This window comes from Epinephelus lanceolatus, chromosome 21, assembly GCF_041903045.1.
Source record: "Epinephelus lanceolatus isolate andai-2023 chromosome 21, ASM4190304v1, whole genome shotgun sequence".
In the NCBI taxonomy this organism is placed as follows: domain Eukaryota; kingdom Metazoa; phylum Chordata; class Actinopteri; order Perciformes; family Serranidae; genus Epinephelus; species Epinephelus lanceolatus.
Window position 1 is genome coordinate 6,607,242 of NC_135754.1, and position 27,147 is coordinate 6,634,388.

Below are 27,147 nucleotides of genomic sequence, written 5' to 3' on the forward strand. Positions count from 1 at the left end.
TATATCTTGTTTTTTTCAGGACAATCTGGGCTAACCAGATTTGCCATCATTTCATGTTCTTCTATGTGCCTGTATTTTATATTATTTTTATATCAATGAAAAAAACAAATCTGTGTGCCTAAATTCTTACATTTTTACATGTATCTCACCATAGCAATTTGGAAAATGACATATTCTGCCATATCTGAAGAGGGGAGACTCTCTGGAATCTGGCAATATAAGAACCATGATGCTGGGACATTCTGTCACTTCACAGTTGTCCAAAACATGTGGTTTGTGCCAGGCGGACATGTTTGCCAGTATTTTTTCATTATTGCAAGAAATTCCATTGACTCATTCACAAGTCAAAAATGTGTTTTATCTGAAAGAAACATGCAATATTTACATCTAAGATCATAGAAAAATAGTCAACCAAGTGCAATGATGTCTTCCAAGATAATATTTGTTTTTCAGTTTCAGTTATATATTGGGGAGACATTTTGGGCATTGGTGGGGGGGCACATGTCCCCCTCAATGTATATGGTGACTACGGCCCTGTCAGCCTGCATTAGGCTGCAGTTGTCTGGGTGCGCAAAGGTGAAGTGGCTGGTCTTGTCATACAAAGTTTGATGGAGTGTCAACTGGACAATATGGAGATATTTGCATCTTGAAAACCGGACTACAAATGTGGATAGACAGGGAGAAACACACACAAGCCTAAGACGTGGTAAGATACGATATTCCTCACTATATGAAGTGACTGACAACAAGATCTGTATCATGGATTGTAAAGAAATTCGTCAGGTTTTTATTTTGTAGACGATCTGGATTTATAGCGTGATGGGATGACAGCACAATGATGTGTGTGGTCCTGCGCTTTCATGTGATATGCGTGGCATTTCTGTGCGAGCCTACGTTCGTGAGTAATCCATCCAAGAGTAATGTGTGTGCAAAGCTGTATGAAAGCTCTGTTATACATCATTTTATTGTAATTTTATAAATTTTTTTTCGCTGTGAAAACATTGGATTACCGACAAGTGCTTGGCCTTGTTGGAAAGCTACAATTCTGCTGTGTCCGCTGATATGCGTGGCTTCTCGCTATGACGCACGGTCGCAGAGAAAATCCACAGAGAAGAACGGGTGTGAATTTAGACGCACTATGCGTCGTTCGGGCCCATAGTCTAAACTTCTCAGTTTCAACATTTTATTGAGAACATTTAGGAACAGTGCTGCATGTTAACTTTTGTCTGCACATTGTTTTTGTCGCCATTGTTGCTGAGTCTGAGGTGCGAGTCATGCGCTCTCGCTCTGCCTCCACCTCAGGTACCGAAATTCGGCACCGTTTCATTTTAAGTGAATCGGTACTCTGTAGTACCGATGTGAATCGGTACCAAGTACAAAAAGTACCGAGTTTCTGTACCCAACCCTAGTGGCCACTGCTCCTCTATCACATTTCAGATCTGGAGAGGAGAGTCAGCCGCTACCTGAGGAGATGGTTAGGACTGCCAAGGCGCTTGAGCAACATCACCCTCTATGGAAACACCTGCAAACTGACACTGCCCTTGAAATCCATTGAGGAGGAGTTCAAAGTATTGCGCGCAAGGGAGGCGCTGCAACTCCTTGAGTCAACGGAACCCAAAGTCTCTGGGGCAGGGGTGGCAGTCAAGACCGGCAGGAAGTGGAGAGCAGAGGCTGCAGTTGAGCAGGCAGAGTCACGGCTACACCATGGAGTCCTGGTGGGAACAGTGGCCAGAGGAAGGGCTGGACTACGAACCGTAGCGCCCCCCTCCCGTTTTAACAAGGGGGAAGGAGCATAGGCAACTAGTCCAGAATGAGATGAGAGCAGCCGTTGATGAGGAGAGGTCCAGCAGAGCAGTGGAAATGAGGTAACAAGGTGCCTGGACTAGATGGGAGCAAGTTGTGGAGAGGAAGATCACGTGGACTGACCTCTGGTGGGCAGAGCCACACTGCATCAAGTTCCTGGTCCAGGCTGTCTATGATGTCCTTCCCAGCCATCCAACCTGCACTGCTGGGGCTTGGTTGATACTAATATAAATATTGAGTTGCTGCCCAAAAGCTCTGGGGGAAGGCCGATACCGATGGCGACATGACCAGGTGCTCAAGACCATTGCAGAGAGCATCTGTAATGCCATCACCAGCTGTCAAAGGTCAAAACCCATGAAGCAAAACATCAAATTCATCAGAGCTGGGGAGAAGCCAAGAACAACACCTAGAGCAACATCAGGGCTTCTCAACACTGCACAGGACTGGCAGCTATCAGAAGATTTGGGCAGTCAACTCAAGTTCCCTCAGCATGTCGTTAAGACCACCCTCAGACCTGACATCGTCCTGGTGTCAGAGGCAACAGAGAATGTTGTTATGCTGGAGCTCACTGTGCCATGAGAAGAGTGGATGGAGGAGGCCTTCGAGCGGAAGAGAGAGAGATACGACAACCTAGTCAGCGACTGCCACAGACAAGGCTCGAAGGCAAGGTGCCTGACTGTGGAGGTTAGGGTGCAGAGGCTTTGCAGGACAGTCTCTCTGCAAAGCATACACTGCACTCTGCATCACAGGTGAGAGGAGGAAGGCTGTCTACAACAGCACAGAGGCGGCAGAGAAAGCCTCTAGGTGGCTCTGGATAAAGAGGGCAGATCCGTGGTCGAGTGCTGCTAGGCCTGATCAACCTCAGCTGGGTCGCCTAAGCGAGGTTGTCTGATGTTCGAAAGACCCGAAACACCCAATGACCTCAGGTAACATCACTGATGATGTGCCCTAGCTATGCATCAAAAGATGTTTCACTAAGGGCTGGTGAATACACAAAGAAAGAAAGAAAGAACGAAAGAAAGAAAGAAAAAAACATTTTTGACGAGTTAACTAGTATTCTGTAACCTATTCTATTTAAAAAGCTACCTTTCCAACACTGTGTAACTACAGTAGCACATTCACTCCTGCATGTGTACAGTACCCTCCCATCCCTGAGAAATCAAGGGCCTCTTCCCACAGCTCTGTCTACAGTTGACACATATGTGAGCTATGAGTTATGTGTTACAGAGACCTGATGCGCTCTGACTATTTATTGGAGTTATGGAAGTGGGTGACCCAGTTCTCCAAGTCTGTCTCACATCTGGGCTGAATTTTGCATACTGAAACCATGAGCTATACTTACACGACATCTAAATCACACCTAATTAAGGACAGGATGTGAAGATACATGAGCTGGGACTGCTGTTGCTGCTGTGCTCCTTAAGTTGAGCTAATGAAGTGCAGTGAAGAGCAATTCTCTTCATCATCAAAGCAATCCAAAGCGGAGAGTTTCATTCATGTGCTTTACGTGTGCAAGCCAATTTCAGTGGGTGGAGCCAAAGAACTACAGGCACCACTGGCGTTTCAATGCCGAGTGCCACACAATGTAAAGAAGAACACAGAGCAGGATGAATGAATCATTAGGAGGGGGAATACATTAACAGGCACTGTGAACTTCAAGAATGGCAAATAGCATTAGCTACAGAATCATACACATACTGCTTGAATCAACATAACTTAATCTTTGCAGTGATAATAGTTTTGCCATGTCACGCTATCTGTAAAATATATGTCCGTGAATTTCTTCAGAAATCATATAATAGAGGGTCTCCTAATAACTTCAGGTCTTATCATCAAGTTTTAAGGTTCTCTTCAGTACTGAGTAAACCAGGTGATTGTGGTCTACATATCTGGATACAGTGTTAACAGGAACTGCTGGAGCAAATTAAGCATGACTTTCAATAGGGAGGAGCAGGAATGAGTCCCTAAGCCCGGAAACGTGTTAGCATTTTTGCACGGAATTTCTGAATGGGGGTTTTGGTGAGATGACTGAGAAAGGGTCTATGGTTGACACAAGCTTAAGAGACTTTCACATTTTGCTCTGCAACATAAAATACATCAGTTAATACCCCACTCAATCATTTTGAACACCAATTTACAGCCTTGTTGTTGCAGCTACATTAAGTCATCTGACGATAGTGTAATTTGCTTATAGCATAATGTGGCCTGTCCAGTAAAAATCAATAGCTTGGATTAAAACATATTATGAAGGAGGATTAAGGCCATGTTAAAGAAGAAAAAAAAACTTTTTATTTTGAGAATTAAGTTGTAGATCTATAAGAATAAAGTTGTAAATCTTTGAGAATAAAGTAAAAAAATTATGAGAATAAACTTGTAATATTAGGTGAAAAAAAATAAGTCTGGAAAGCTGGGTAACAGTATAAAAAAGAGACAAAGTGTGTACAAACAGTGTTGGGGGTGACAGTAATATGTTTTAGCATAACCAAAGTAATAGAATGCATTACCAACAAGATTACAGGTGAGATTATTACATTTACAATGACACATAACGCATTACAACCCGAAAACTGTTTATTGTTTTCATTTTTCATTCATCCACACTGATCCACACCGCTCCACAAAAAATGAAGGCGCTGACAACGCCACCTAGGGTTTAAGGTTCTTACGTGAACATTCAGTCATTCATTTCCATAACCGCTTATCCTCACTGGAGTTGCGGGGGGCTAGAGCCTATCCCAGCTGACAGTGGGTGAGAGGCAGAGTATACCCTGGACAGGTTGCCAGACTATTGCAGGGCTAACAGAGACAGACAACTCACTCACCCCTATGGCCAATTTAGAGTCGCCAATTAACCTGTCCCCAACCTGCATGTCTTTGGACTGTGGGAGGAAGCCGGAGTGCCTGGAGAAAACCCATGCTGACATGGGGAGAACATGCAAACTCCTCCTGGGTTTGAACCAGGAACCCTCTTGCTGTGAGGCGACGGTGCTAACCACTACACCACCGTGCCTGAGAACACGATTAAAAAATGTATTACATAAAATAATGAATAAAAGACAGCTGTAAGATAATTAAAACATATTAAAAAGTCTCTTAAATCCAGTTCATTACAAGTCAATTACTGTCCTTTGTCAGGTGAAGCCGTCGTCCTCTGGTGCCAGCAGCTGTGCTGGCCTCAGTGGCCTGTTTCCTTTTCCATGTGTCCGGCTGTGGCTGCTCTGTTGTTGCCGTGCCCCTCTGTACAGCCCTCCACTCGCCCTGTGGAGACAGACAACAGCCTCCAGTGTGTTGCCAAAACACCAAGATTTGCCACACTCTGCCTGGCCCCGCTGCCAGCCCTCCCAGTATCCGCCGTAAACCAGAGATTATTCCTGGGCAGTAACTGCTGCTATCGACCCAGGCTGGAGCATTCACGCTGAACAGATACTGGCTGCTGTGCTTCAGGCTACGGTAGCTTGTCTCTGGAAGGTCGCCATGTGACTTGTGCTGGCTCCGAGGTTTCACTCCGTCTTTCTCTGCCATAGGCCTCCGTGCTGATTCATACTCCTTGCCTGTCATGTCCCACACCTGTACCTTGTTTTACTGATTGCATCCAGAGGATTGTCACTGTATACTTAAGGGGCAGTAAAAAAAAAATGTTGCATGCAGTGACCATGGCACAGCAATGTTGGCATGCAGGCATCTGTATGAATGATTAAAAAAAAAAAAAAAAAAAAAAAGCAATCCAAGTTAAAACACTCAAATGATAAAAGTCATAATAAAAACACTCTGTAAACAAAGAGAAAGATACAGAACATACAACACACATGCAAAACAAGCCCCACTCATGCCTGAATTGCTGTTTTGTGCAGATCTTTTACCTAAGTTGTTATCTGGCCCTGGAACACTGTCCTTTGATATATTTTAGTGTGTGACGCAAACAACTATGGCATGTCTAGCTAAAGCATGTGTAAACATCTAAAAAAGGCAACAACATCAGAAACTTGTAGTACCATCCAATAAGTTTCATCTATTATTGCTTATACTGTAATTTTAATAAATGAACAAAGCATGCAAGCTACTTCAGACAGTTCACTCAAGTCTGCTTCTGTTCTCACAGGAAATACTCCTTTCGCTGCAAAGTATATCCAGTGCAGCCTAAATATTTTGTCAGACTACTTAAAAAAGTATTAAACTGCTGAAATTTTCTTTTCACAAAACTGGGCTGTCTGTGCAGCAGAGAGACGAAAATACTTTTGAAATTGGTGATACATGACCCAAGAAAATAGAAAAAAGGCCTGTGGCATTTACTTTTACCAGAAAGCACTGCATCGCACTGGACCAATAAATGCTCACACTGGTGGGTGACCTAACATGAGTTGCCCATCCAAAAACAATATGGTTGCCTACTGGTAACAAAACAATCTCATATTACAGTTAAACAGTAAACCAACATATGTTTCTGAAGACATTTGAGGCAAGAAAAAGTTTTCTCAGTTGATCAGTTTTTTAGCCTCCATTTTAACAATACGGGAAACAGTATTGCACTCACTTCCTCTTCACAAACTCTCAAATTACATCTACACAGTGCACTAAAATATGTTTCCAAAAATATTTGTGGCAAAAATAGGCAACACAGTAACAGAATCTTCGTTCATACTTGATAAGCACTGTCCAGTGTTTTCGTTTGATCTGAGTTTTTTCAGCCTTTGTTTTCACAATACAGGAAACAGTATGCCACTCACTTCCTGTTTACAAACTCTTGAATTACAGCAAAACAGTGCGCCAAAATATGTTTTAGGTGAGTAATAGATAATACAGTCACAGAATCTTAGTTTCTATATGATCAGCACTGCGTAGTTTTTGAGTTTCATTTGAGTTCAAGAGAGCGAGAGAAGGGCAGCTCCAGGGGCGGTCTAATAGTATTTGATATGGTGGGTGTACTGTGTTCCATGAGATGGATGAGTAGGTTACACAGGAGGACGTGGGTATACTCTCTGTAAATGCCCACATTGTTGGAAACTGGCGAAGTATCCCTTTAAACTATCATGTCACAGGGAATATCATCAGTTGGTCCTCCATTGTTTACCAACTTCAAACTTGTTGGCGTGACCACCACAGAAGATCCACTTCTCAAATTATCCAATTGGACAATGGTGAAAAATGCTGACACGACGTGGGGTGCTTTTCCACTCTGAGTTGAAGTTTTTTCATCTTGAGTAGTTCAGACCACTCCAGCAAAAACGCCAGCCGCCTCAAGAAACGCAAGGCACTTAGCAATACAAAAACAATGAGCATAAAGTCAGATCAGCTGATAAAGACACGTCACAACCACCACCAAGTGACACTTCTAAGGAAGGCGGAAGTTTCCGCCGAAACATGTCACGGTATGTAATATCCTAACATGTCTGAGATAAAAGAACAACTGAAGTCATAAACTAAAGACATAATGAACACCATTGAACTGCTAAAATGCTTTCTGAAAAGCCTGCATTTGCTTGGTTCTGTTTATGGAGATGTGCAGGTCACTCCCTGAAGTCATGTGAAAGCAGCAGATATTTGTCTTAAGTGACGTACACTGTCAAAGTGCAGTTATGGACATCAGAAGCCCTGCAATTATTGTTAAATTTGTAGACTCATTATTTAGTTTTGTAAGAAGTTCATTCCTCATATCCTGGATGGATCATACAATTTAAATAAAGTTGGTTATTAGGGCTGCTGATAGCTGATGGTGAGAACATTACATTTTCCATGCTGTCCTGATGAATAATACTACAACACAACTGCTGTTGCCTTCATGACACAGGAATAAAGTAGAAATTACCTTTTTCTAACACACAAGGAAATAATAATAATAATAATAATAATAATAATAATAATAATAACACAAGAAGAAATGATTTCATTTAAGTTTCATTGTGGGGAAAATATGATGGTCCAATATCTTCAATACATTACATAACTGATTCACTTTAAAAGAGGATGACAACCTGACGTGACAAGCCATGATTATTACCAATCTGAATCACACCTCGCAACAATGTATGATAATATATTCCTCTTAATTGAGCTTGTACTTGACATTAGATGGCCTGATGTACCTGGCTTGGTCAAGTACAGTCCAAAAAGTTGCTGTGTTGTTTGCAGGCTGAGGTAGAAACACAATTTTAGTGTCAAAACAAAATGGCATTGTTTCATCTAATCTGTTTTAATGCACCATTTACACCATGTCACTTTGCACCAGCGCTTTGTTTGGAGCCAGGAAATTACCAAAAAGGCTGAAGTTCAGGTGAAACTAGTTATGCTTAACAAGTACACTGTGTTTTTTTTTTGTTTTTTTTTCCCCAAAATTAAGTGATTTATAATAGCCTTACCATATGTGCAATTTGTTAGGCTTCAAAGTCAATGGTTTTATGAGTGATAACAGAACCAAAAATACAGGGAGTAACAGCTAAAATGGCTTTACTGATAGTAAAAGGGGAACACCACCTAAATTAAGATATCCAATTTGTTATTTCCATGCCCACATTGTAAACCCCAATTTGCTTGCTCAACTTAAAAAAAAAAATTGTAATCACTTTTGAACTCAAAACTTTTAGTTTAGTACAATACATTAACATAAACATGTACATTGAGTACAGAAGACAAAAAATAAATGTGTCACATGACCCTTGCCTGACAGGAATTTTATGTAAGTAAAGTAACACATTTCTTTTGTTGTTGCTGTTGTTTTTTAAGCATTTAATGTCATATGAACATAAAAACATTAACTACAAAAATATATTATGGCAATCTCTTCTCAATCACAAGAATGACAAAAGGATTGAATTCTGAACCAGGAAGTGCTCTTTATTTCACCTCAGCACAACCGTACATTAATATCCACACAGGGTCCTGTACACACAAACTGTGTATACAACTTAATTCTTGATACAAAATGTTTTTTACCACAACACTAACTGTAGCTTTGATAAAGCTGCCAAATGTCCGCTATATAAAGTTTCAGTAAGAAGTCATAATTCCCTCAGGTGAAAAGGGGTCAAATGGCATACTTTTGCTGTTGCCTGACATCTGATAAATCTAACAAGCACATACACTCTCATCGTTTTTGTTCGTTCAGATAAGCTCAGATTGGTTCTTCAGATTCTGCCCTGCCAGCAGCTCTGCATGAGTGTAGACACAACCCACCAACTTGATAACTTTTATAAGTAGCACAGACAAAAAGTGACTCTTGACTACCAATGCTCAAGTCTCAAGCTAAGCCACTGACTGCAGACAGCTCCACCTCCCACAGCCAGGACATAGGTTGGGTAGTAGCACACTGCAGAGGAGGCCTCACCTCCTCACTGCTGTGAAACAGACCTCCATATCTGATCAACCATCACTTCATCTGTCAGTCCACTCAGCAAATACATGCATCAGTGTATGCATGTTAATATTACTTTATTCTGAGACAACAGAAACCTTTCCTGTCTCTTAGACCTTTCTTGTATATTTTCTACACATCACAATGGATGATCTGTACTGTAGCTACTGAGGTGCTGGAATAAATAAAATACTTTGGAAAGAAAGTCATAAGTGCACTGATTTTAAGAGGGATGATAAAGACTATCTTTGCAAAACAGAGAAAACTTGGCAAAAAAATCAATTTCTCAAGGAGTGTGTGCTACAAGCTTTGGCAGATTTTCTATTTTTATGTAGTGAGGGAAATAATAACATCAGGCACTTAGTAGGGGTTTAACAATTGGATTTGCATTTTGGATGAACTCAGAAGAAAGATTTCACCTTGACCAGCATCTTTATAAGTAGCATCAAGTTTAACATCACATAAAATGTGTAAACAGAGGAAACACTGTAGAATGTGGTGACCAGGGGCGATTGCTCTGAGACAACAAAATTTCCTAAAATTTCCTGAAATTTCATAGGAGAAATGTTCAAATATGCACTATTGAATTTACATTAAAATAAGAATTTACATTGCATTAAACGTGCGCTATGATGAGTTTCACATCATGACTATGGTGTTCAAACGTCAGCCGTTTATCACCAGTTTTCACACGCGACCTCCCTGTCATACATTCTCGTGTCGGCACAGTGGACGCGGAGCCTTCAAGCATTCCTATGAGACAGTGCTGAGCAGATTTTTTTCATGCAGCAAAGCGAGACGGTCATTGGATAAATGCAACAAAATCATCACTTCCAGGGAGGCTCAGCTTCCCTGGGACTTAATGGAGCGGTAGGCGGGAGAGGACGCTCAGTGTATGCATGATGATTGGAGGAACTGCCTAAAAGGCTGAACCCCTTTGTGATTGACAGCGCTTTTGAAATACACACCAGCATCGTCGCATTTCGAGCTCAGTCCCATGCAGATATTTCGAGTGGAGTCTTCTGACAGTGTGCTGTCCGGAGTTCTATATATAGCTCATTTTCACTGTTAAACCCATCTGAAAATCTTTGAGGTGTGTTTTGCTGTGGTTCTATGGCATTGGTGTGGTTGAAAAACAGCTTCAACAGATTTTATGATGTAAACTTGAAGTGAGCTTCCCCTGTTTGAAAGACAAGCAGCTGCCACTGGCACTGACACAAATAGAATGAGACTTGCATCCATAGGTCTGTTGTCCCTCTGCATGAACAGAGTTTTTTTTAGGTGTGGAGAGCCACTATCTCAGAATCAATGTGTGCAGCATATCCATTATGGCCTCCCACTGGGTCAGCAGGTCCAGCCTGATGATGCAGGGGTCTTGTACTTCCGCTGGTCAGCAACCAGGTGTTGAGGATAACATAGAGAGACCTTTTTTCTTTGCCCCTTTATGTGCTAACACCTGGATTGTTACACTCCGCATCCCTGGCTCATTTATGGGCAACATTTATTTTGCACAGGGTTTCTGCAGGTATCAGCAAATCTAATTTAATGCTTTATAATGCCCTTTTTAATGCCACTTTAAACAAATTTAATGCCCATGTCAAACTGCAGATGGCCCACAAGACGGTTTATTTGCACATTTCAAAAAGAACAAAACCAGCCTGAAGAATGATGTGAAAAACTAACTCTAACCTGAAAAGGCCGGAGGCGGTCACTGTAGCGGCAGGTGTGGTGGTGGTAGCAGCAGCAGCTGCAATTGTGGTGGCAAAAGCAAAAGTTGCGTTGCTGGTCACGGCAAAGAAATTCAGCACAGTTAACTGCTGCCTGCCTTTAATCACAGACTTGTGACTATCTGACAGCATGTGTGATTTCACCGCATTGACGGGCATTGTGTTTGAAGATCTTTTTGCACACGCTGCAAAATGCCACTCGTGGTTTATCGTCGACAGGCTTTAACCAGGTTCTGAATAGTTCCTCATCCAACCACTTCTGCTGAAACTTGCACAGTGTTCAACATAACATTTTTTCCCCACTGGCCCCCTGGGCCAGTAGTTCAGAGTTTTACTGGCCCCTTGTATATTCTTACTGGCCCAAGTAAAAAAAAAGAGAGAGAGAGAAAAAATGTCTATAAAACTTGATTTCATTTAACTTGATTTCATTTAACTCCATTATACCTCACCATAGTGCGTGATGGTCTATATACAGCACAGCCTCTGTCCACTTCTTAGATGACCTCACAACAGGTTTACAGAGCTTTAACTTCTGCCTGTATGAGGGAATCAGGTGGACGGTGTTGTGGTCAGGGGACGGGGTGATAGGCTTTGTTAACAGTTGTCTAACAGTGATCTAGAATATTCTTCTCTCAGGTCGGACATTTTATAAACTGTTTTTATTTGGGGAGTTCATGTGTGAGGTTACCTTTGTTAAAGTCGCCAATGACAATAACTAAGGAGTCTGGGTAAAGTCCGCTCCACAAACAGTAGCTATCAGGTCGGCGAGCGTGCGCTGTAGCCTACCTCCTGCACGTTGGCCTGCAGTGGGATGTAAACACCGACCAGAATGAATGAAACAAACTAACGGGGGGAGTAAAAAGGTTTGCAGTTGATGAAAAAAGATTCCAGATCAGGAGAACAGTGCTGCTGGATCACTGTCACGTCATTACACCAGCCGCTGTTAGTGTAAAAACAGATACCTCCACCTTTAGTTTTGCTGGAGAGTTCCGTGTTACAATCCGCTCAAGAGTTGAAAGCCTGCCGGCTGCAGCGCAGTCCGGTATCGATTCACACAGCCACGTCTCCGTGAAGCACAAAACTGCAGATGTAGAAAATCTCCGTTTTTCACCATCAGTAGCTGAAGTTCATCCAGTTTACTGGCCAGCAAACACACGTTGGAGAGAAATATACCTGCATGGCAGCGGTGTGCAGTGTCCGCGTTGGCGAAGACGCACAAGCGCACCGGCACGTTTCCCCCTCCTCCGGCGTTTCACTGCACGAGCAAAGGTGAGGGCACCTTTGGCCAAAAAGCCCAATAAATCAACTGAAGGCTCCAGAAAAGTGGGATAAAAATCCGCTGGAGTGGTTCCCCTGACAAAAAAAGCCTTACAGTGTCACTGGCCCGAGCGGGCCTGTGACCTGTCAATCAACTTGCCCGACATACTATTTTATTGGCCTGGGCCATCAGGCCATGGGTTATGTCAGCTTTCCACTATTGCATTTTTCCGCCATTTCGCTAATATTCCCTCCACTCTTTCGCCACAGCATGAGCGTGCTCACAGCACGTTGCATTCCAAGCATCAGGTGTTGTGACTTCGTGCACCGACCGTAAACAATAGCCAATTAAAGGGTTCCGCCTGTCAGTCATCACATTATACTTCCGATCAAAATTATTAAATGTTTATATAATCAAAATAAATCATGAATAACAATATTTTTTTTTCCATCAAGTGTATTTAATTTTTTAATGCCTCTGGACATTGAATTTAATGCTTTTTAATGCCATTTAAGGCTTAATTTTCGCAAAATCTATTTAATGACTTTTAATGCTTTTTAATGACCCGCGGAAACCCTGTTGCAGACACAAGGGATATTTATGGGATGCCTGTGGAAATAAGTTAAAGGAATACTTCACCCTACATATGATTATTTGTATATCAATCACTCACCCTAAGTTACGTTGAATTGGTAAGGTAAATGGTAAATGGACCTGCATTTGTATAGTGCCGTTCTAGTCATCTGACCACTCAAAACGCTTCTTACTCAGTCACATTCACCCATGCATTCATACACTGATGGCTGAGACTACTATACAAGGTGCCACCTGCTATGCAGTTTTTTTTAACTCACTCACACACCGATGGAAGCATCATCGGGAGCAATTTGGGGTTCAGTATCTTGCTCAAGGATATGCATACCTCTGAGCCACAGCCGCCCCTAAGGGAAGGAAAACTTTGTTTTGATCTCATGCCTCCAAGGTGAGCAGTGAATCCAAAAACTGAGAACTTCTTGATGAATTGAAGTAAAGGGAATCCGCATTTAACAACAGCATAATTAAACTCACCAGCCACTTTATTAGGTCCACCTTGCTAGTATCAGGTTGGAACCCCATTTGCCCTTTGAATTGCCTTAATTCTTGGTGGCATAGATTCAACAAGGTGCTGGAAACATTCCCTGGTGGTTTTGGTCCATATTGACATGATAGCATCACACAGTTGCTGCAGATTTGGACACAGTTGGCAACAATACTCAGGTAGACTGGCATTTAAATGATTTACAATTAATTGGTAATAAGGGGCTTTGGTGAGCCTGTGTGAACTGTAGCCTCAGTTTCCTGGCCTTAGCTGACAGGAGTGGCACCCAGTGAGGTCATGCTGCTGTAGCCCATCTGCTCCAAGGTTTGAATGTGTTGTTCGTTAAGAGATGGTCTTCTGGTTATTTGAGTTACTGTTGCCTTTCTGTCATCTTGAACCAGTCTGGCCATTCTCCTCTGACCTCTGGCATCAACAAGGCATTTTTGCCCAGAGAACTGCTGCTCACTGGATAGTTTCTCTTTTTCGGACCATCCTCTGTAAACCCTAGAGATGGGTGTGCATGAAAATCCCAGTAGATCAGAGGTTTCTGAAATACTCAGACCAGCCCGTCTGGCACCAATAGCCATGCCACATTCAAAGTCACTTAAATCACCTTTCTTCTCGTTCAAACCGAGCAACAGAATGGGGATTGGCTGATTACCTACAGTATTTATATTAACAAGCAGTTGAAGAGGTGTACCTAAAAAAGTGGCCAGTGAGTATTTATCAAAACATCTGTTTACAAACTTTCTCACAGCTTGTGCATTATAATCCAAGTGTCATTATCCAATTGTATGCTCAGTACTTCACAAACACATGCATTTTTTGCTAAAACCTTAGTATTTAAAACAATTCACGGTAACAGTCTCATGCATGGACAAGTAGTGTGCCTGCGCTTTTTTTATGAGATGTGTTTTAAATATTGAGATTTTATTGAAAATGCGTGTGCTTGGGAAGTACTGAGTAAATGGATGTCTTAATACAGCTTTGCTATTGTTAAATGCAGACCCCTATGACTTCAGTTCATCAAGAATATTTTCCATTTTTTTATTCTTCATTGTGGATGCATTCAAGATAACTTTTCTTCCTGAATCTAACATTACACATGGGTGAGAAATTGATATGCAAACTGTCATTTGGAAGGGTAAGGTGTTCTTTTAGGTTACCTTATGGTAGGTTACCCCCAGTGATCTTTGGGAAGTAGCTCTGTGAATTAAAGATTCTAAGACTCAGGTTGCTCTCAAGTAGTCTGTATTTGTCTTTAAAAAGGCAAATGGGAAGACCGACAGGATGGATTCGATGCTAGTTAGTCAGTTAGCACATTCACAACACAACACAACGTTGAAAGAACAAGGTATACCATGTGCTGGCAAACAAAAACATAAACAATTACAAACTGTTTATGCTAAACAGCTCAATGGCTCAGAATAATCTTACCTGTTTTTATCACATGCTCTCTTGAATTTAGTCATTTGTTTGCTTTCCTCACTTCCCTTTCTCCTCTTGTGCTCTGACACCAATTCACCATATTGAATCAACCGAAAAACAGCCAAGTACTGCCTATTGCCAACAGTACAGGACGCACCACAAAGCTGGGCAATGGATGCTCAACGGCTGTCGGCTTGGTGTGTCAGGACACTTTTGGTTAATGTGGCTTTTTGTTTGCCTCATTTGCATCTTTCCCCTGCTCCCCCAGATAATTTAATATAATTTTATAGTTTCTGAAACCTTGTAATGATGTGCTATTTTGGCCAGGTCTCCTTCAAAAAAGATAATTTAATCACACGGGTCTTCCTGTTAAATTAAAGTCATAGTTGGTGATGTTGGAGAGCTAGCAAGATTTGAAAGTGGCACCTCCTCTAAGCTCCACCCCCTGCTCCCCCTCCCATCAGTGCTCCATCCAAAGCCACGAGCCCAGACATGCCTGAACGCGCATCCTGCAGTCAGCAGAGCAGAGGAGAGCCGAGTAAAATCACAAATCCCCCCAAAGCAAACAAATAATTACCTGTCCAACAGAAAGACAGCAACCTCTGCATCACTTTTCAGGCCCTTCAGCTCCCTCAGTTGTGAGTTCACACAGGGAGGAGGGAGGGAGGGACGGAGGGGGGCTCGGGCAATACGAGACATGAAGGCATCTGATTGGTTCTTTCCATTCGCACCGAATGGCAGGGATTGGTCAGAGTTGTTACAGGCCTGCAGCTGCCACAGAGGTCGGATTTTTTTCATTCCTTTTTCTGAACACATTTAAGCTTAAAATATGAAAAAAGTTATGTCTTTTTTGTCTTCTTACAGAATTAGAAATCATGCGATGTTGTTAATATTATAGTAAAGATATTTCCACAACAGCCAACTGTCCCTTGACTGTTTTACATTACATTCATAAAATCTGGTAAAAAGGTTACGTTCAGGTTAATGACTTCATAATGACAATATCACACTGTAATCACAGTTGATAAAAAATTGTTTTGTATTTATAATGTAATACATACTTAATTATAACACATAATTTCCATCATATAGAGAAGGATACCATTGACATGACAGTGGCACACTGACTTCATGAATGAGCTCAATACTTCATTGGTTAACTGCAGGCTGGGATGTTTGAGCTTGCAGTGCAGGTCTGTGACAGATGGATAAATGTCCTCACAAAGAGAACCATGCAATAATAACACCACAGGTTACATTTCTCCTTATGTTCTGCCCTCTTTCCCTGGCTGCCTTCCTCCTGCTGGGTCTTTGGTGATACAACGGCCCCCTGTCTCCTTCACTGCCACTTATTTCACATTACAGCCATCATCTGTGCAATTGGCTGTGTAATGCCGACAGCGACTGTGGAAACCTCAAATGAGTCGTAATTGACCTATAATAGCACTTTCATCTATGAGCCTTCTGCCCAAATCCCAACATTGTTCCTCAGTGATACCCATCTGCCTCCCCCTACTGATACTGTTCTTCTCACTGCCTACTGGAGGTTACAAAGGTCTGCCTGGTTTCGTTATAGGTCACAGTTAACCTGAGATGATGTATTTCCCACTTGGAATGATTTGAGCAGGAGGGTTAGTTCTAATGTCTTCATACTGTACTCTGAGGCAGCTGTTGTAGTGGATCGGTTAATGCAGTTGACTTTTTCTGTCTGACCCTCTTTTGCAGATATAGATATGTCATTGTGACCTAACAAGTGTAGCAGAGTAAGTTGTTTTCTACCCATTAAACTGTCATTAAGCTCATGGATGGATTTCTGAATGGGCCTACCAGGCTCAGGCCCGGGGCCCAAAGTGTCAGTGGGCTCCTTGGCCTTCACCGGCAAAATGTCACTCAAATTCAAACTTGCGTACCAAAGGAAACTCAAAATGACCAAAATGACCAAAATGTCCTCTGCAAGGACAAGCGACTGGTCTCTTCGGATCCTCCCTCCATCCATTCAGGGATTGGTAATGTAACAACTGGGCATCGCATTATTGCAGTTGTACAAGCTAAGCAAGACAGTTTAACTTTGTCAGAATCAGAATCAGAAAAACTTGATTGTCCATTGCAAAGCAATGGAAATTTGTCCAGGCTTCACCAAAGCTAAGTGATGTTAGTTTGCTAATGCTTTTCACAGACGCAACTAAACATCCTTTGTACTAACCCAGACCCTTTGCAACACATACCACATGCATATATGCTCACTTACAAATTGGCTCGCAACATAACTATATCCAAAGGGGAAACTCGCTTCAACTCCCTAGTCTTTGTCCTAACCGGCCACACAGTCAGGCAAAACACACACCCACACACACATATACACACCCATGCTTATAAATAGTAGTATAGCATAAACAGAACCTGGGTTTGTTGAAGGTGGCAGTGCTCTTTGGGCTGAGAAAGCCATGTGTAAGTAAGGTAAAGGAGGTTGTTGGGTTGGTGCGGGGAGCAGTGAGAGCTGGCATTAGGGGAGTGTCTCTGGGACACCAGAGATCACTGTTTAGCCTCCTGCAGGTGTCGTGGGACCAACTAGACAAAACACTGGTGAAAGGAGGTTCCCACCTGATGACCCCAAAGACGGGTTAGTTATCACTGCTCATTATTAATTTAACTATTAATCAAAATTCCAAATTTATAGTTCAGTGAACTTTATGAGACTGATATCATTAACTGGCTATTAAGGAATGGTGCCCCACGAGGTGATTTAATGTAAAGTAAGTCACATTATTTAACATAATTAATTATTATTAATAATAATTATTTTGGATAGCCATTTTGATAATTTAATTTGAGAACTGTTACGAGGTCAGGCCTGCATTAAGGCTTAGATCCCAACAATGCAGAGCGGGTCCTCTTCCATGGAGTACACCATATTATTTCTACAGCTCAGAATGGACACATCAAGCATTGACTCTGAATAGGGCCATTCACATTTTTATGTTTGTTCTCTCACACTCTTGGCACACCTGAGGTTTCAGTCCTGCAACCTCACAGCTAGATTCCATGAAATCCTACACACCACGCCTTTAACCAAAGTGCTCTTGTTAACTAAACCTAAGACAGATGGATGCAAACCTGAAGTTCTGGTATCAAGGTCCTGCAATTTGCATGCCCACCATTCTCCCCAATCCAGAGCCTACGTGATACATGAATGGAGTGTTTTGTTACCCGAAAGAAACACTGACCCTGGACATTATCCAAGCAGTGATTGTGATTGTGTTGCCACAACCAAAAGCGTTTTAATAACATAATAGAAAAATCTATGAGTTACGATTGCTGGAGTGATGTTGTCCGCTTTGACAACTTCAACTTGTTTTTATAGTGCTGAGCTGCATCCTGGTTGCTCTTACCCTCCTGTTGCTGGGAAGCTGCACCTCTACTCTACCTCTGCTGTACCATGGTTGGGGCCTGTTCCAAATCCCCATCTTCCAATCCCCAGTGTAGCAGCTGTTTTGTCTTTACATGTCTCTACACCTACACATGTTTTGTCCCTTTGTGGTTTTGTCTCTACTTTTTATGTCTCTGCATCCACGCTCTACACTCCAGCAATTGTTTTCATATCGATTGGTTTTATGTCTATTATTTTTGTTTGTTTGTTTTTGCAGCAGAGGCGGTTCAGCCCTGCTTTGTCTGCACTCCCTTCAGCAGAGAGTGGTAAACTGTCCATGTAGGACACTGGGAATGTTTTGGGTGCCCAGTGAGAATACGAAAATACAAGCAGTTTGTGTTTTGTAACTTTTTCTTTCTGTATGGTAAGGGTTGGTTTAAGTGGTGGTATTGACTTTCTTTTCAGTTTGTTGGTTTGTTTATTTGAAAGAGTTAGTTCTTTTGTGCTACATGTGTCATTATTATCATTTATTATCATTTTGGTGATTGGCGTTTTTAATGTTTTTAATTGTCTTCATGATTTCTTTTTCTTGTTTTCTCTGTTTAGTTGTGTGTGTGTGTGTGTGTGTGTGTGTGTACGTGTGTGTGCATGCGTGTGGTTGACTGTTTTTAAAACAGACTGTGTTAACTGTGTCATTTTAAAGAATTTCAATTTCAAATCTGGTTGACCTTTATTTTTGAGTGTTCAGTGGTTTAAGCTACAGTTGGTAACTTTTACCAAAAATATTTGTCGTCTTTGCTAAAATTTTTGCTACATCCCAACAGATTCACATGAGACAGATAGAGCTGAGAAATGCAGCTGTAAATCATGTCAATTATCAGTGGTTAAATACATCAATTCATTAAGAGAAAAACATTTTCATACTATAATGCATTGTAAAAAAAATACAAAAGTCAATGTAATACAATAGCATTCTGAAATTTAAAGTGATTTTGTACAGTAAACAAATAAATGGAAAATAATTAAACAAAATGAATAAATATATTAATAATTCTAATAACAAAATCTATAAAAAAAATTGTGGTAAAAATGGATAGTCTGTGTAATATGATAATAATAACAGAAATGAATAGAAAACAAATAAAATCTAAATACTAAAATGCATCTGATAAAAGCATCTGTGTAAAATCAAATACTGTAGATAATGAGACAGACATAAGAATTATAGTTTATACAATATGGCTATCAAGATATGTATGCACTCGATCAATAACAAACCTATATAGAAAGCAAAAGACTGAAATGAAGGTTACTGTGCTAAATAAAACCAGTCCCTTAATGTAAAGAGTAAATGGTTTTGTATATACAAACATACATATATTTATATAAATATATAATATATATACAGTACCAGTCAAAAGTTTGGACACACTTTCCCATTTACTTGAATGGAAAAGTGTGTCCAGACTTTTGACTGGTACTGTATACTGATCAGGCATATCATTTTGACCATCTGCCTAATATTGTGTTGGTCCCCCTTTTGCTGCCTAGACAGCCCTGACCCATCAAGGCATGGACTCCACTAGACCTCTGAAGGTGTGCTGTGGTATCTGGCACCTGGCACCAAGATGCTAGCAGCAGATTCTTTAAGTCCTGTAAGTTGCAAGGTGGGGCCTCCATGGATTGGACTTGTTTGTCCAGCACATCCCATGGATGCTTGATTGGATTGAGATATGGGGAATTTGGAGGCCAAAGCAACACCTCAAACTCGTGTTTCTCACACCATTCCTGAACCATTTTTGCTTTGTGTCATGGCGCATTATCCTGCTGAAAGACGCTACGGCCATTAGGGAATACCATTTCCATGAAAGGGTATACATGGTCTGCAACAATGCTTAGGTAGCTGGTACATGTCAAAGTAACATCCATGCATGGCAGGACCCAGGGTTTCCCAGCAGAACATTGTCCAAAGAATCACACTGCCTCTGCCAGCTTGTCTTCTTATCACAGTGCATCCTGGTGCCATGTGTTCCCCAGGTAAGTGATGCACCTGGCCATCCACGTGATGTAAAAGCAAATGTGATTCATCAGACCAGGCCACCTTCTTCGATTGCTCTGTGGTCCAGTTCTTACTGTATGCTCACGTGCCCATTGTTGGCACTTTTGGCCGTGGAGAGGGGTCTGCATGGGCACCCTGACTGGTCTGCAGCTATGTAGCCCCATATGCAACAAACTGCGATGCACTGTGTATTCTGACACCTATCTATCAGAACCAGCATTAATGTCTTCAGGAATTTGAGCTACAGTAGCTCATCTGTAGGATCGAACCACACGGACCAGCCTTCGCTCGCCACATGAATCAGTGAGCCTTGGCCACCCATGACCCTGTCGTTGGTTCACCACTGTACCTTCCTTGCACCACTTCTGATAGATAGTGACCACTGCAGACCGGGAACACCCCACAAGAACTTGTTTGCGAGACCAGCGAAAGCACGTGAACACACATGAAGGCGGTGCCGATGTTTCACGGTCTCGCTCAAGCGCACATACGTGACATGACAGAGAGGCAGTTAGAGCTACAGGCTACAATGAGGCTAAAAAGAGTTTAAATGACGTTTTTCCAAACCACTTTTTATGTCGGGGCTTCAGGACACTTGGATCACTACAGACGAGCAGTACGGAGATATTCTGTTGTTTCAATTACGTGTTTTTTGGACGTTTTAATCTGGGGCACCCGGCCTCCATTAGGTGGAGTTTTGTTGCTAGCCCCATCTACGCAAGGGATGTGAGGACTTTAAAACTTCACCTGAGCCTCCCTCAGCATATGGGTGAGTAGATAATGGCTCAATTTTCATTTTTGGGTGCACTATCCCTTTAAGCTTCGCCTTGAAATGTGCAAGCTATTCCAGAAGAAAGTCAAGTTCCTGGGACACGAAGTCAGCAGCCAAGGAGTTGCACCGGACCGAGAGAAAGTGATAGCCATCCAAGCTGGAACACCCCCACCACAGTCAGGCAAGTGAGATCCTTTTTAGTGTTTGTAGGCTACTACAGACGGTTTATCAAAGACTGTTCCAAAGTTGCTAAGCCACTGAATGAACTTTTGAGATGCACGGGCGGGAGCCGGGGGCAACGCTCAAACTTTGACTATGCAATCAAGTACTGCCTTGGAAGAGATCATACTAATACTGAATACTTCCCCCACAAATCCTACAGCAGCTGAGAGGGAGTGTGTTGAAGGCCTGCATGTAAGAATGGTGGGATCCGCAGACCCTGGAGGGGACTGGCTCACCAGCTGGGGATGGGACCCTGACCACAGGGAGAAGACCCTGTTCTCTGCCAAATTCGTGGGTACTTGGAGCAAGGTGGGTTGCCAGATGCTACACAGAGACAGTTACTTCCACAACCCATAAAGAGGCTGCTAAACCAGTGGAGAAGGCTGGAGCTTTTAGATGGGGTTGTATGCAGACAAATACAAGACTCATTGACTCTTGAGACATTGAAACAAGTAATGGTCATTGAAGCCCAGACCCAGGCCCTGCCAGAAGCGTGCCATAAACATTCAGGACAACCAGGAACAGAACGGATGCTATCCCTGTTACGGAGGAACTTCTACTGGCCCCAAATGTATCAGGTGGTACAGGTTTACACACAAAAGTGCCCTCGCTGTGTTCTGCATTAGGAAAACAAATGCTAGAGCCCGCCTCGTCCCCCTCACTCCAAACGCCCCCATGCACATCGTAGCCATGGATTTTTTTGACACTGAGCTGCCCAACAGATACCAGAACATCCTTGTGATAACCAATCTGTTTACTAAGTATGCATGGGCAATCCCTACCCCAGACCAAACAGCTTCAATTACAGCTCGTGCATTGTGTACTCATGTCATACAGCCCTTTGGCTGCCCAGAGATCTTCCATTCAGACCAAGGCCCAAATTTTGAGTCGAAATTGATAAAAGAACTGTGCCAAGAGTATGGTTGTCGCAAAAGTCGAACCACCACTTACCTCCCACAGGGCAATGGAGCTTGCGAAAGATTCAATCAGACGCTCTTGAATTTACTAGGGACATTAGAGGTAGAGTAGCATTGTAACTGGGTGGGGTACTTGCTGGGGCTAGTTCAGTCCTTAGGACCCCTATAGACATGTTAACTGAAACAGTAGGTTCAGAGGCCACTGCTACCACAACTGAGTGGGTTGACCAACACCATAGACAGCTAAGCTATGTTTACAATAAGGCAACAGCTCATCTCAGTAAAGCAGCAGGGAAGAACAAGAGAATATATGACAGGACAGCTCAGGATGCATCCATGCTGCCGGGTGAACATGTACTGGTTTTAGACCAGAGAAGACAGGGAAAAGGAAAATTGAGTGACAGGTGGGAGAACTAGCCCCATGTGGTGGTAGCCAGGCCCTATCCAGATCGTCCATTGTACTCAGGCCTGAAGGCAAAAACGGCCCAGAATGTGTGCTCCATCACAATAATTTACGTCCCTGCCTCCCCTGTTTAACCCCCAAATCAACTGAGACCAAGGAGCCTGAGGCCAGAGAAACCAATAATGGTTTTCCAGTTTGGGGTTTGGCACTCCCCTTTAATCCGGGGGATGCTGCTCGAGAAGCCCACGGCCCTGAGTTAAGATGATCCCAAAGGGAAAATAGGCGTAAACTGTATACAGAGTGAGCCATTCTAGGGACTAGAACACTTTGAGTTGGGGGGAGTGTCACAGGGTGACTGTGTGTCTATGTGTGTCTGAGCCTTGGGTGTGGGGGCGCTGTTTAATGTTGTGTTTTTCTAGTGTTTTAGCTGGGTTTGGCTTGACCCGGAAAGACACCGGCTAAGCAGTCTCGTGGTTGGGGGGAGTTTCAGCACCTGTCCATTGACAAGAAAAAGGGCGGATACAGAACAGGTGTGTGGAATGATGAGGGAGACGCGGTGCGAGCCGACGCTGCCAGAGAAAGAGATTCGGTGCGTACAGACCGCGACGCCAGGTTGAGGAGACGCCAGGTTCAGGAGGACTGTGGACGAGGGGACGTTTGGAGCCAGAGGAACGGCTGACACCCCGCATGAGCCACGAGAGAGGCGGAGGAGAGCAGACGGAGCCCGCTGTGCCCACAGATCACTAGAGGAGAGAGAGATGGACACCTCGTGGGAAAGCAGATGGGTGAATATGCACTTCACCCCTCCTCCAGTCAAGTCTCCTTTTTAAATGTTTGCACATCTTTTGCACATTAAGTCGTTCCGATGCAGAGAACAGAATAACTGAAAGATGCTAGAATAAAGTGGTAGAAACTGGATTAAGAAAGAGCCCATCCTTAATGTTTGCTTTTTTGTTTTTTTTTTGGTTTTGTTTTTTTAAATTTTGTTTCATTTGCATGAATATTTAGTTGTTTTGTGTGCCGTGTAGTTTGTTACATTTGCTATTTAGTTTATTTACTTTTATTGGCTCTACCAATTATTCACCACTCACATAGGAACTTTTAAAATAGCGAAACACTGGTCAATCTGTTGATTTGATCTCACTTTGTTTGTTGGAGCACGGAGCAGCTGTGAGGGAAGAGAGACCACCTACTCACCGCAGCTGAAGATCAAAGGATTGTACTTGATTGTATTGGACAATGGACTCTGTTAGCGTCATTTTACCCCTCTTAAAAGACATTTTACCCCCACCAGATAGATAGATGACTTTTATTTAAATTTTAGATCTGGTTTTAAATTGTGCATTAATTTTCATTTTATTGTGAAATATTAACCTTTGTCTGCATGCTGTTTTGGGTCAGCACGACTCCCCAGCAGAGGTCCGCATAAAGTTATTTTAAATTCACAACACTCACCTGTGACACAACTGCACGTTAAGAATGTAAAATCGTAGGGACGTAGCCTCCATCTAAATTTCAGGCATTGTAATAGTGATAATAGCGATTCCAAATATAACAAATGTTTAAATTTATGGAGGCAGCCCTGATGAGTCTTCAAGCAGTTTAGAGGGTTTACAACTAGATTTGTAAACCTCTCACATTACCAAGTAACCTGTGCCAAACATCAGTATTGACTAAGGTCCCCAACCAGATTCTCCTTTGCTTGTTGGGAGGGGGTTAACTGGGGATAAATCAGCCCAACACTCCTGTAGTCTGAGCCCAGCTTTAGTCAATATCAAGCCTCATCATTTTTTATTTTGTTGTTTTTTTGCCAGTGGTGTTTGGAGCAATCATAGTTGGATCATCATCTGCCAAATGTTTACTTGACAGTCCTTTCAAAAACTTCTCCATGCTGCAGAGCAGTACCATCACATTCACTCAGCATTCCCCTTGTTGTACCTCCAGTCCAGCATCCAGTTTGGGGGTTCAGAACATATTTTGTGGACTGAATATGTTTTTGCGCTATTTTTACTTTAATAGATATATTTCTTTCTTTTTTTAATGTTACTTTGTTGAAGGTAAAGTGTCAAAAAGGGGAAAAAAAGTTTCGACAACTTGCAATGCTTTCTGCTCTCTCATGTCAGACAATTCAACAAAACACTGTGGAGTCCGTACTATGTGGAACTCAAACACAACTCTTTGTTGATGTGGCTTTCTGAATGCAATATGGAGAGTAACAAATAGGGGTCATTTTATGGCTGGCACAGAATGCATCAGAGCTTAGACTCCGTATGAGAAACTGAATTTGCTCTCATCTGATCAGCACAGCTCAAGTCTCTGAATACAAATTGAGAGGGAGGGCTGAGGAGAATGCTGCTCCGGCTCTTCTGATTCCAGCAGGATTGGATGTGCCTTATTTCCAAGTGAAGTGCTCGCTGCTTCCATTCTCTGCCCTTTGGTCCTCCCCTGCTATCTCGCTTTCAATTATTAGTTTTCTTCCTCTTTTTTTTTTGCAGTGGGGGTGGAGGGGCTGTGAAGAGGTAAGAGGTGAGGTGACCTGATATATATCAAATCAGCCCTAACAGAGGACAACTCATCGTCAGATTTTCTTTTGATTAGACTCCAGCATCAGAGCAGCGGAAGAGAAACGCATCAGAGGGGCCAGAGGAGTACACAGGCCTGATAACAGGCAATCAGTGAGAGCCACAGGTCAGCTTGTACACGTTGTTGTCGAGCTAATAGTATTGAGACTGCGCCATGCTTCCGTATCGGTTGTTGTCTTGGTAATGAGGCTGCACAAACACACAGAACAAAGACATGCTAGAAGAAAAAAAGAACAAAGAGCAGCATGTATGAGCATTCACTCTCAAGGATCTCTGCAGCGTCGCTCCCCTGTGAGCATGCCTTCTCATGACTGTGCTTCAGAGGCCATGTTCAGCTTGTCTTACAATGTTTTACTGGCTTCAGTGTCTGTAGCACAGTTGTTCTGTACTTTGACTGGAGTATCCCCATCCTGCCGTCCAGCCCCTTCAGGGCATAGCTCCACCATTGTTGAGCACAGATAGTAATCCATCTTGCGCACTTACAAAATATTGCAGCTTCTCTCTAACTTTCCGATAAGAATCCTGTCAGAAACAAAAGAAAATCAGAGACTGACCTGTCACAGATGCCTGGCAAAATCTAGGTCTTGGGGAATTTCAGTGTTGAAATGCTAAAGCAGAATTTATCAAGGCTATTAATATTTAAAAATCTACTCAGTTACCCCTGTCTCTCCCTCACAGTGAGAATGAAAGAGCTTACTAATCAAAAGCGTCTCCCCACGTGGCCTGATTCTGGTGATTATAATGATGTTTATGTCACTTAGTCATTCCTTCACTCACACACTTTGGTGTATGTTTTATACATTTTTTCTAGTTTCAGAGCCTCAGCAGACATTGAAATAGTTGATTCTGCAGTTGTGAATCAAACTGGGCGTGAGGATCATCTCCTCACTCAGCAGAGCAGTAATTGCAGATGTGCTTGGTTGGAGATGACTGGAGATATCCTGACACCAGAGCGCTAATCACCTTTTATGTTGACTGGTTATGTGGTATCTTGGGACTTCAGCCACATCACTCTGGCTGCAACTCTGCGCTCATTCAAGCAGTTTGTGGACTGTCCAGTCAGGGGAAATAAGCCATTGGACAGGCTGAATGAAGTGCTGTACACTATTCAGTGGAAAACAATGTCATAGTTGTTGGGTCATTTCAGTCTGGAGAGAAATAAGCGACTGAACGAGAACATTGCCAGGCCAAAAATCAAGTTTTCTTATGGACTGAATATATATTGAGATTTCACCACCAGGCAGAGATCTTGGCAGTAGTGATACAGGGTTGCAACACTATGCCTCTGTCCCCCTACCCCGATCCAATCGACAGCTTCACATTACTGCACCAAACGTTTGTTTTTGTAAATAAAGAGTTGGTGCTCAAATTTGTCTGACTTTCTGTCTTTCACTGTAAACAAATTCCCAATCCATCTTTGATTTTAATGTAAAGTCTACACAAATGGCCCAAATTGTCAAAATGACAAAAACTTGAATCTCAGGTATAAGTTTTATTCCCTTCTTTGTATTATTTATTTAATTCCTTGTTCATTTATTCATTCATTTATTAATATGTCTATTCATTTATTTACTTTGATGGCAAAAGGAAAGTATACACTATTAAAATTCTGGTAAACAGCAGCACAAATCAAATGAAAGTGATAAAAATTCATATAAAGTACATAAAATGGGAGCGATTTTACTTTTGTCCATGGTTACCAAATATAACTGCAGTTCCTTTTTCCACCGCAGGGAGGGAAGTTTGTCCCAAAGCTTGCCACTGTGTTTATCCCCTACACCTTGATGTAGGGAGCATCATTCAGCTGTGAAGGTGACTACAAACCTGCCAGAGTGTGAGTGGGTAGGGTCCGGTTTTGGAAAGGCCCATATTGTGGCCTGTTGGGGCTAAATGGGAGGAGTTTCCCAGCATGCCTTAAGACAATGTGTTTAAGGTTATAAGCCGGAGAAAACTGTGTTTTAATGTGTTCTGAATCACTCACGTTACCCATCATGCAGTGATTAATGTTTATGTATTTTACAGTGGTTCTAATGGGTTACACTTAATGTTGTCGTAAAGGACATTTTTGCACCAAGAGTTAAGTCGTATACACAGTTAGTGACGTCCCGCCTGTGTGGAGATTAGAGTCTAATGTAAAGTTGGGGTAAGGTGAAACATAGAACACCTCCTAGTTCAGAAATCATCTA

At 42.4% G+C, this 27,147-nt stretch overlaps 1 pseudogene; it reads left to right on the forward strand.

Annotated features, from left to right (window-relative positions):
• LOC117247479 (uncharacterized) overlaps nucleotides 1–2,695 on the forward strand; it is a 28,828-nt pseudogene extending 26,133 nt beyond the window's left edge.
• The last annotated feature ends 24,452 nt before the right edge of the window (nucleotides 2,696–27,147 follow it).